The following is a 12,079-nucleotide window of genomic DNA, read 5'->3' as shown; positions in this document are numbered from 1 at the left end:
GAAAGAACAAAATCTATATTCAAAAGAAGTCTACATTATCAAATGATAAAAACATTTTTTTCGGCTATAAAAACTTCAAAGAAATAAAAGTAAAATGCTGTATACGAGAGCCAACCACTGAACTCAGCAAATCACAGTTTTGTTCAACAGTGACTAGCAGATTTGACAGACGAGAAGACAGAAGGCTAAAGAAAAATTACTATAGCAACATGAGTAAATTTTATATTTCCCTTTCCTCAAGAGTAAATAGCCACTCTTCTCTTACAAAAGGAACAGTTTCTTTGAATAAACATATTTGAGAGCTTTATCCATACTACAGTCTACAGTTACAGATCATTTAGAACATTAATCAATCATACTGATTTAATTTATTCTTGTTTTCCTAGTGACAGTCATTTGGAACTTTACACATCTTGACTACTACAAACATTGTCATGAACATTCTAGAAATATCATTGCATTTGGGGGGCTCATTCCTACAAGTGGAACTATTGGATCAGAAGATACCATGTGTTAATTTGGATACTATACAACAAGACCCTTCAAAATTGTACCAAATTGTGATTCTTGTATGAGAGTCCTAAACAATTATTTCCCTTTGGTTCATTTTAGCCACACTGGTGGATAAATTCTGCATCACACTGAGATTTTAATTCACATCTACTGATGAGTAATGGGTGTTGCATTCTTTACATATACTTATTAGATAAGAATATACTCCTATCTCCAGCCTTGGCAATGTTTTCCATTCTTTTTCTTACTGATGTTCATATTATCTGCTTTCATTTATTCATGGGTTGTTGTCTATTTTAGGTAAGTGCATATATATATAAATAAATGTCTCTATGGTCCTATATTATCAGTTTCCTTTTTGTCACAATGATAAAAAGACAGCAATTTTAATGAAATACAATTCATTAAACTAATTCACCAAGATGTATGTATTGTGGTCAGTATTGTGAGTCTTGCATTATTGAGTGTGGGTCAACAGATGATCTCCTGTATTATGTCAAAGCTTTATAATCACACCTCTTACATCAAGATCTCTAATCCATCTGTCACCAATTTGAAGTTGTATTATTCTAAATGTCTCAACAAATTTTATTTACAGAGTCATACTTTACTACAGCCTATATAGCCACATGTATACGTATAATATATATACACATATATACACATTGTGACACACTGTATATATGTGAATATAGATGTATAATACAGTTTTTTATATTGGTTCTTGGTGTTTTTGCAGGAGTGAAATTTCATATTTTATACTGCAGTTGTTAAAATTATATTGACTATGTGGTTTGCTCTGTTGATCTAATACATTTATAATCTCTATCTGACTCTGTCACTAACAATTTTAAAAATCTCCCATCTAAAGGTTCCAATGACTTATGTAAAATCTTGATCAGCACAAGCTCAGGCACAGACCTTTGAAGGCTGCCACTGGGGAAAAGGCCCAAGAAGACATCAATCATCAGCAGGACTCTACTTCCCCATTCGCATCAGCATCCAGGAATCACCAGGATCAACCAGGAGTGTTCTCGGCCCCACCCACTTAGCTCTCCATTTAACAGTATCTGTTTGTTGGGGCAGGGGTTAAAAGTGAAACTGAGATTTAAAGATTTTATTTTCAATGTTTAGGCTTAGATTCTTTTGTATGAATTCATAGTGACAGTTCTTGCAAATCACTCTGGGGCTTGATTTCCTTGAATCAAACTGGATGAGGTTAAAATATGTATTACTTAGTTTGAATAAAGAAATAATGTTTTATCTATAACTCTGGGTTATATTGCTCCATTAAAATATACTTAATAGGCCAATAAGATGTCTCAGCATCAAAGTGCCTGTCACTAATCTTGATGATCTGGGTTGGAGCCTAGGAATGTACAGGACAAAAGGAGAAAAGCAGAAAAGGATTCATGCAAACTGTCCTCTGACTTTCACACACACCACTGTGCAAGCACACACACACACACACACACACACACACACACACACTACCCACACTCACACATGTACTAAGTAAAAGTAAAATGGTGTAGGAGGTCCTTCTATCTTTGTGTTGCTTTCACTGGTTAATAAAGAAACTGCTTTGGGCCTGTTAATAGGGCAGAACTTAGGTAGGCAGGAAAAATTAAACAGAATACTGAGAGAAGAAAGGCAGAGTTGGAGAGGCGCAAATGATTTGCTGGAGACAGATGCTGGGAATGTTACCCGGTAAGCCACTGCCACGTGGTGATACACAGATTAATAGAAATGGGTTAAATTAAGATGTAAAAATTAACCAATAAGAAACTAGAGCTAACGGGCCAAGCAGTGATTTAGCTAATACAATTTCTGTGTGGTTTCATTACACATTATATTACACATTACACATTACATACAAATTCTGTATGGTTTCAGAAGCATTTCATTCACTGCCCTTCACTGGTCAGTTCTGGGGACTATTTCCTTAGTTAATGGAGTCACTTTCAGAAGTCCTCACCTCTAGTTAAATCTTGAAGTCTTTCCCTATTTTCCCCCTAACATTTTTAGGGTTCCAGGCCTTACATTAAAATCTTTGACCCATTTTTAATTGAGTTTGAGGAGGCTGGCAGATATGGACCTAGTTTCAATCTTCTACATTTAGAAGTCTCACCCTATGCACTGTGTAAGGCATGGTTGCTCACGCACTCAGGAAGCAGATGCAGACAGATCTCTGTGAGTTTGAGTGAGGCCAGCCTGTTCTATAAAGTGAGTTCCAGGACAGCCAGGGCAGTTACAGAGAAACCCTGTCTTGAAAAGAGACGGGGTAGGGTGGGGTGAAGGCAGGAAGGCAGGAAGGCAGGAAGGCAGGAAGGCAGGAAGGCAGGAAGGCAGGAAGGCAGGCAGGAAGGAAGGAAGGAAGGAAGGAAGGAAGGAAGGAAGGAAGGAAGGAAGGAATCCAGTTTTCCATCACCATTTGTTGAAGATCCTGTCTTTTCTCCAGTGAGTGTTTCTTGCACCTGTGTGGAAAATCAGGTGACTATATCTGTGTGAAATTTCTGAATCTTGTATTTTATTCAATTGAACTTTCATATGAATTTAATGTTTTCTCTGTTTCTGTGAAAAAACGTTGTTGTGATTTTTCTAGGGACTAAATGAATCTGTGGGTCACTTTTCTGCTTCTTTATGAATGTGAAAATCTTTCCATTTTCTAGTGTCTCCTTCAATTATTTTCTTCGGGGATTACAGTTTCCCTAAGAGCACGGGTTTTTTGAGACCGAGTGTCATGAAGCCCTACTGTCCTCAGAGTTGGACATGTGCTGAGAATGTGCCTGTAGATGATCTTAAAGTGATCAGACCTCCCTGCCTCCACCTCCCAAGTTCTGAGAGCACACATATGACACCACACCAGTATTTTGTGTTGCTGGGGAAGGAAGTCAGTGGTACTTGGGCATTTACAGGCACTCCACTGAATGAGCTACATCTGTGACTCGTCTGGATTCAAACCTGGATTTGGGAGATGGAGAGAAAGTTTAGTTGATAAAGTTCTTGTCACACAAACATGGTAGAAACTGGCAGATTTCAGCAGTTCACTGACCAGCCAGTTTTGTCTAATGGGCAAGACTCTGTTGGGAGCTCACCAACTCCAACTGGACTGGGAGTGAAAGAGCATGGGAACAACCAAGCCCTTCTGAAAGGGGTTGACAGCTGGGGCAGACTGAGGGGCCACTAATAGTGACACTGGGGTGTGTCTCTACTGTGGATACTGGCTTCATGGGATCCTATTCTCTTTGGATGTAAACATTGCTCATCCTAGATGTAGTAGGGAGGGCCTTGGACTTTCCACAGGGCGAGGTGCATAGCACTCCCTTAGGAATGGAGGGGTAGGAGGGTCTGTGAAGGGAGAGGGAGGGGACTGGGAGAAGGGAAGGGAGTGGAAATTTGGATTGGTATTTTTTTAAGTAACAATAAAAAAGAAAGAAAGAAAAAAGACTCTGTTTTCAATAAGAACAGAAATAACTGGCCTCACGCCTTCAGATAACATGCAGAGATATGTGCACATGTACACATATTAATATAAACATACAAAAACAAAGACACTTTAATTAGGGATATGGGGTAGGGTACAAAAACTCCTTTAAAATGCCATATTGTGCTTCTACAGACCTACATAAACACAGGGACACACAGAGCTATGTGCTCAAGCACATGCCTACACGCACAATTATTTCTTTTCCCAGATGCCTGGAGAACCATCATTACTGTTAACATTATCTTTGTGGAAGCAAAATCCAGCAGCTGACATCACTATAAAACAGGCTGGATCATCGCTTTTTTTAAATTCCATATTTAGAATTGCTAACAAATTCCTAAATATAGAGACAAATTCATTTAAAATTCAATATTCCAAATGCCTGTCAGTCACTCATTTCACAGTAAAATAAAGGTTTTAAGCTCAATAACACTAAAAAGACAGCCAAGAATCAGATCCATTCTAAAAATATTAGAATTGTTAACATTTTATCTATTTCCCAATTTTCTCAATTAAGTCAATATTTCACAAAATAAAGCTAATTTTATTTTAAAGAAATACTGTTTTATAATACAGGTTTGAAATTGGGATGAAATCTGTGAAACATTCCATTCCAACCTTAGCACACCTGCTAGTGAAGCAAGGCTCTGTGAGCCATATTTAAGCAGCACACATCGTAATAAGCTCACTCACATGTGACAACACTCTATCCCATAAGTAATCCGTGCCTCAGGAGCCTCAGAAATATATTGTTTTAATTAAGGTCTTGGTAATATACATTTGAACTAGTTTCTTGAATACTTTATTCCTTTACTGAGACTACCCTCTCATAAAATATCAAATACAAAACATCCAAGAATCAAGCACAGGAACAAATGAGTCCTAAATTCTTTTAAGAGTCAGCTAGTGCAAATCAACCATATTTTTGCTCCTAGCAGCCTTGTACACAGAAATAGCCAGTGTTTTGCCCCAGGGCTTCATGGAGAAAATGGGTGGAATCCTCTTCAGAGAGGCTGATTGACGAGGACTGTAAGAGAGCCCAGGTTTTGTTTCATAAGAGTACTAAAGGACACATTAGTATCAGCACCTCTCTCAGCCAAAGCCAGGGATCTAAGAGGAGCCTGCAGGTGGAACCACTTGGGTCCCACCCCAATTTGTACATCAGTAGCTTTATTGAGAGCTCAGAACAGTTGAGAATTGAGAAGCTTATCTTTAGTACTTTGTGCCTTTGCTACATGGCTTCTCTCTTAGAAGACTAATACGTTGTTGGCTGGTGCGCAATTGATGTGATCTTGGTCTGAACAAATAGCATTCACAGTTGCTTCTGAATAAACAAGACACTTTTTAAATTAGTTTACAAAGCATTTTGTATGCCCTTTTGGATGCTGATAAGGAGCAGTGCAGAAGCCAGCGCTTAGGTCAGCTCAAGTTGGTTACAACACTATCATTGAGAACACCATTTTGAACTTGGGCTTCTTTTCTTGCTCTTAATAGTCAGTTATGGCTCCTCTTCAAGCTGCTTGGACTGCAGGTGTTCAAATTCCACAGCTCTGCCAAGCAGTTGAACTTACAGACTGGGAAGGGATAAATGCATGTTTCTAATGAAGCAATTACTTATGTGGCCCCTTGTCAAGAAAAGTAGGCTAATACCTAAAAGGAATTCGGCATAAAATATATAGAGCCAGCTGTTAGTAGTCTATAATTGGGTTCTTGCTATTATTTTGTTAGACTTTACTTTTAAAAAAGGGAAAAGAAAATGTAATTGCAAACCAAAATTATGATTATGGGTTTATTTGAAAGATTTGTCACATTTTTAACAGTTCAAAAACAGGGACATACAGAATATTTAAAGAGAAAAGCAGACTTATATAACAACTATCATGCTATATGTACTTTTGTGTCCGTGTACACATAAGCAGAAGCCACAGCGTGCCTTGGGGTGTCTTCCTCTATTGCTCCCTGCTTTATTGCCTGAGATAAGGTCTCTCACTAAAGCAGAAGCTGATGTTTTATGCTGAACTTATGCCAGAGAATATTTAGGGTCTGCCTGTCTCTACCCCACAATGCTTGGATTACAGGGACATTCAGCTATTATTGTGAGTGCTGGATCTGAACTCAGATCTTCATGCCAAGTCCAAACGCTCTTACTAACTGATCTATCTTCCCAAACCCTATATTTACTTTGTATGTGGGAGTGTCTTCCTGTTTGTTTGTTTGGTTGGTTGGTTGGTTGGTTTGTGATCTGCATAGCTCAGATCTTAGAACTTATACTTTTACAAAAGAGAACAGGAATTTTTTAAGTTTTAGGTACAATGGTTTAGTTTTAGTTTGAGCATTTATCACCAACAGAACACAAAATAAAATATTTTACTTAAGTTTTTAGGACTTCTTCTCCCTAAAGTTATCCAAAATGTATTAAGGGATATAGTTGAAATTGCTGCCTGGAAGGTAAGTATGTAACTACTCCTCTAATTAGGAATGTCAGTACTTGTGTGGTGTTAGGAGAGTTTACGACTGTTTAAACCCATAAAACTGCTGTTGGTTGATGGCAATGTTAACTATTGGTAGTTTCCTATGATTCTTAAATGTGTGAGTGTGTGTGTGTTTCAACTGTAAGTAGTAACAACTTAGAATATGGTATACGGTTTTCTCCCCAAGATTGATGTTCATTTCTCTTATACCCAAGTGTCATTCTCTTTCTTGTTTCCCGTTAGTAAACAGACAGATAAATGGTACAGTTGTGAGTGGTAGGTTTGGGGGAGGCAGTGCAAGTCTTATTCCTTTTCCATATAAGTGCTTGTGATTAGATTTCAGTTCTGAGCATCGCATTTTTCAAATTGGAAAGACTGTATATGAGTTGGACTGATGGTACCTTATGCTCCCTGAAACTAAAACAGAAGAAAATAATAAACAGTTGGGGCTTAATAAACCCCATGTTACCAACATTGATACATTACAATAAACCTCAGAATCTATGTGGAATTCACACTTTTTCCAGTGATGCCCTTATTCTATTTGAAGATGTAATCTGGAAAGATAAGGTGGTATACTGATGTGGGAGGGTCTTCTGTTTTAATAAAGAAACTGCCTTGGCCAGCCCTTAGGTGGGTGGAGTTGACAGAACAGGAAGAAGGAAGTGAGGTAGATGGCTCAGTCAGATGCCACGCCTCTCCTAAGTTAGTCAGACTGCCGTGCCTCTCCTCAGAGAGATGCCAGATGCGATGAAGCTCCAGCCCAAGATGGACGTATGCTAGAAACTAAATGGTAAGGTACCACTTCGTGGTGCTACACAGATTATTAGAAATGGGTTAAAGCAAGATGTGAGAATTAGACAATAAGAGGCTAGAAATAATGGGCCAGGCAGTATTTAAAAGAATACAATTTGGGTGTTGTTATTTCGGGGTATAAGCTAGCCGTGCGGGAGCCAGGCGGTGGGAAGCCATCCCGCAGCTCCACACTACAGTATACTTAGAATCCTACAACCTAATAAAATTTTGAAATATAGTCTGACCATTATCAGGAGGCAAAGGCTGAAGAAAAAGCCAGGAACCAGTAAAAACACTAATTCTGAAATCCATACAATAAGAACTAGAGTGGATAATATAAGAGAAATCCAGGCACCTTCCCAGAGCTAACTTACAGAAACTGGCTGTACATTGTTGCCACTAACCAAGATGAAAATAGGTTTGGGAAGAAAGGTGTTCACTTTGAGATCATGGTGGCTTGAATGGGAATGGCCCCCACAGGCTCGGAGATTTGAATGCTCCACCATGAGGAAGTGGCAATATTAAGAGGTGCAGCCTTGCTGGAGGAAATATGTCACTGGGATGGGTTTGGGGGTTTCAAATGCTCAAGCCAGGCCCAGTGTGCCTCTCTATTTCTGCTACCTGCCAATACAGGTATAGAACTCACTGCTCCTTTTCCAGTCATGCTTCCTGCCATGACAATAATGAACCAAATAAACCTCTGAACCTGTAAGCCAGCCCCAGTTATATGTCTTCCTTAGTAAGAGTTGTCATCATTATGGTGTCTCTGCACAGCAGTACAAACTATGACAGGAAATGTTTGCACTGTCTTTTAAAAATGCAAAGGAGGGGCTGCAGAGAAGGCTACTGGTTGAGAGCACTTATTGCTATTGCAGGGGACCTAGATTTGGCTGCCAACATATAAGGCAGCTCACAACTGCCTAACTCCAGATCCATGGTAACTAACAACCACTTCTGGCCTCTATGAGATCCTGCATCTATATGATGCATATAGAGGAGCAGGCACACACACACACACACACACACACACACACACAGAACAGACACACACACACAGACATGCACACAACCCACACAGTCAAGCACATACACGCGCATACAGTATTTTTAAATAATTTTTTTAAAATTTACAAAGTCAACATTCAGTTAGACAACTAGATGGATGAATAGCATTAGAGAGAGAAGGGATGAAAGATATAAATGTGTGAATTATTGATATATGAATATGTTAAAGTCTTGGTATCATCGAAAGGAGATAAGAAAGGAAAGGAGCATAAAATAATGAGCAATAGAGCACTTTAACAATAAATGTTTGGGAAGAACAAAAGGATCTAGCAGTGCAAGCACAGAAGGAGAAACCACGGAAAGAGAAAGAAAAGCATGTGACTTGAATGTGAATTAAAGCATGCAAAGAGAAGCATGTGATGATGGTCCAGAAACAAAGCTAATAAGTAAAGGAAAAAACCTTCATGGGCGAGGAAGTGATCAAAGGATAAAGCAAATATGACCATGCCTGAGGATCATCAACATCTGGAGATCACTGGTAACATTAAGAGAATCTTGGTGCGGTATGGGAGCAGGAATTGTTTTGGAGAAAATGCATAAAAACATCAAACACTAGAAACTGGGACAAAAGAGAGAACTACACAGAAATATCATTGCTGGGGAAAGTAAATAAATGAGGTTAAAATGTAAAAAGATTAATGAGATCTTTTTTTATTAATACAGTATTTATTTTTTTTTCTATCAAACCCTTAGCTAAGCACATTGTCCAGACTTCCTGAGGAGGTACAGGAAAAGGAATATACACAGCAGACTGGCCATGAAAGAACTATGAGAGGTGGAAGTGGAGACAGCTACTTCACTTGGCGAAGGAAATGAGAAAGACATCCATAAGGCAAAAGAGCCCCATGGCCTCTGAGAGGGCAAAGCTCAGAACTGCACAGAAGACCTGTTGCTTGAGAGAAGGGTTCCTGGCATTCCCAATGATGAGGATTCCAAAAACAATCCCAATCTCATCCCCAGAGCCAGCCACCCAAGGAGTAGCTCCAGCCCCAATGAACTTGGCAGCTGTGTCAATATCCCTTGAAATGATGCTGGTGGGGAAGCTGCAGCTAGGGATGAGTAGGGTCAGAGGACTGGGACTGCCAAGCTGCTGAGGCCCCATCTGTCAATGTCTGTTGTCAGTTCAATTCCACTACATACATCTGACTATTCGGCAGCTGTGTGGTGCTCCCAGAAGCAGGTAGAGAAGGACTTGAAGGAGGCATACAGCTTTAGGGGTGAGGGGCTAAGGCAGGCGAGCAGCTCCCAGGGTAGAGAAGACACCTAGAATCATTTCTTAAGATGAAAGAAAAAAACATGTCAAACAAAATTAGCCTGCCATAATTCTCACAGGGGAAGAGAATGAAACACATAGAGACCAGGAAGGCAGCAATCAGAGTCAAAGGAACTTAACTTCAGTTTATGTATTTGGTTAAGAATCAGAAAAGCAAGCACAAAAACAAATGAAGGAATAGATGGATAGAATTATAGATAAAAACCCAGTAATATATTTGAATATCAATAAATAAGTAATTAAAGTAAAAAGAAACCACAAAGACTACCAGTAACAGAAATCAAGAAAAAAGAGAAATGCAGTGGTCTGGGAGTATAAGAAACAAAATTAATTAATTTTTAACCTTTTATTGTGTGAATATGAAACTGAATCATTTTTCCATCATTATCCCTCCACCAGAGAAGGAGAATGTGATGTACACCATAACACTTAACTGTGTACCAAAGACTCGGGTAAATTACTCGCTTGTACTTACTCATTTAATCCTAACAGTGAAGAAAGCTAAATGCACTCATGCAGAAAACTATAATAAATACATCATTTCATATACAACCCTGAAGATCATGACATGAACGCTGAAAATACTCCTCCAGTTGCAGAGAAGACAATAATGTCTGTATAACGAATGACATAGTCAAGCTTCAGTGGTAAGAGGAAAATGACCCAAATGATTCTAAATGAGAAATTCACAGCAGAGCTACCAGCAGGGAGAAAAAAAAAATAAAGATTACGGGAGGAAGAAAGGAATTGTTCACTTACAATCAAAAACAACATAAGGGTCTCTGTGTGCCTAATCACTTTACAGGTTCCCCACAGATCTAAAGTATGTTAGATTCATTTGCTATTTTACATGAATACAATAAATACCATACACACATGTTCAGCTTTATCCCCCCATAGTATGTACTTCTATGAATAACGTAAAATTGACAAATCTATTTGCTACTACTTTGAAGTTAAGATATGGCCTAAAGTAAAAAAAAAAAAAAAAAAAACAACTATGGCCTAAATTGATCATAAATACAAGAAACCAGTTACTTCTTAAACTTTAGATTACTGTGCTCCTTACTAGAGCCTGAAGCATAGCCTCCTACAGAAATAGCAATCTTGGGTGTCAAAAGGTAGCACTCAGCAATTTTTACATGAATAAGTCACTTATAACATTTACCAACGCTTTTCATTGCTACAGAAGCTAAAGTTAGCGAGCTCAGAACATATTTTCTACAACTACATTTGGAACGTTCATATTTATTTAACTTGAGTAGTAAGGTGTAACAGGAGGTATTTTGAAATGATTAAATAACATATACAAAGTACTGTACACTGTATCATTTCCTATTGCCCCCTTCTTTATTCCCCCATTAACTTCCTCTGCTGCAGTCTAGATACCACTAATAATGAAGAGCCTTAATTTGAATATTTGATGAACTTTTAGCAACTGAATAGAGTTGATTTTTAAAATCTAATTATAATTTCAAATAAAATCTAAGGTGCCACACAGTGTCATACACAATCACATAGAGCACTAAGTAAAAATACTGTGTTTCCCTAAGTATTGGATTCTCAAGATTCAGCTCATATATCAATATATCAAATCCGTTTCCTTCGCTCATGCTCTGTACATATCTTCTAGGCCAATAAATTAAAGAATAGCAATATTTTGAATAAAAAAGAAAACCATACTGCCTAAGAAAAGAAGTATTTGGATACACAAGATTTCCATAATTTTGATATACTTGGGAGCGTGAAAAAAAATTCCCAACTTCAGAATCATTGAATCATTCGAAGAACGATATATAAATGAACACATCAAATTACACCTTCCCCATAGCTATAAAATTCGTAAGGAAAACTAGAGGTAAAATAATGCCTCACCTAGTGGTACTAAACTAGCCAATTAGTCCCCCTCGGAAGTGGGCAGTTCCTTTCCAGTAGCGACCAGAGAGTTCTTGCCCTCTCTTCAGGACCTAGAATGTCTAAGTCCCGGATGTAGACCATACTGGCAGGGTAGGGGCGGGCGGTGCAGGGGCAGTGAATCTACTTGCTAAACACGGTCCTCGGAATACAAGTGTCCGTCACGCAATAACACAGCATATTCCAACGAGCCTCTCTTGCAAGTCAAAAGGCACAAAAAGAGAAACTTAAGAGGGACCCCAACAGGTGACACCTTAGGAAACCCTGACATCCCCTGAGATCAACAAACAGAAGGTCACAAACAGGGTAAAAGCCGCACAGTGAGCAGCTTTGGAGGCAAATGTCAGGGAACTACAGGAAGCTGAAATGGGAAGAAACAGGAGAACGCAAGTACTGCTTATATAGAAAGACCTCAGGCACTTCCGGGCCCTACCTCTCAGTGACTCCACTTCCGGTCTCCTCCGAAGAAAATGTGGGCACCCCAGGATAACGCCGGTGCGGCCAATGAGAGAGTCCGCTAATTCCGCGGTTTGCGCGGCGTCGCCCAAGCCCCGCCTT

The 12,079-nt window shown here is 39.0% G+C and overlaps 1 protein-coding gene and 1 pseudogene across 3 annotated transcripts in view; both read right to left on the bottom strand.

The window, feature by feature from the left end:
- The window catches only part of Xrcc4 (X-ray repair cross complementing 4), a 203,512-nt gene extending 191,442 nt beyond the window's left edge, over positions 1-12,070 (bottom strand). Inside the window, exons 1-2 of one of the 3 annotated variants that reach the window (XM_038321969.1) lie at positions 11,955-11,971; positions 1,435-1,583 (exon numbers count right to left, since the gene is read on the bottom strand). The gene's annotated coding sequence lies outside the window, so the exon portion shown is untranslated. Of the gene's footprint in view, positions 1-1,434; positions 1,584-11,482; positions 11,608-11,954 lie in introns of those variants that run through there. The other 2 variants (XM_038321968.1, XM_038321970.1) reach the window with 2 other exon arrangements.
- Positions 9,131-11,605, bottom strand: LOC119809229 (annotated as a pseudogene).
- Positions 12,071-12,079: the final 9 nt, after the last annotated feature.

The sequence above is a fragment of the Arvicola amphibius genome, chromosome 3 (assembly GCF_903992535.2).
Source record: "Arvicola amphibius chromosome 3, mArvAmp1.2, whole genome shotgun sequence".
Taxonomy (NCBI): Eukaryota; Metazoa; Chordata; class Mammalia; order Rodentia; family Cricetidae; genus Arvicola; species Arvicola amphibius.
Note: the sequence above shows the minus strand (reverse complement) of the source record. Positions and strands in the feature narration are given on the sequence as shown.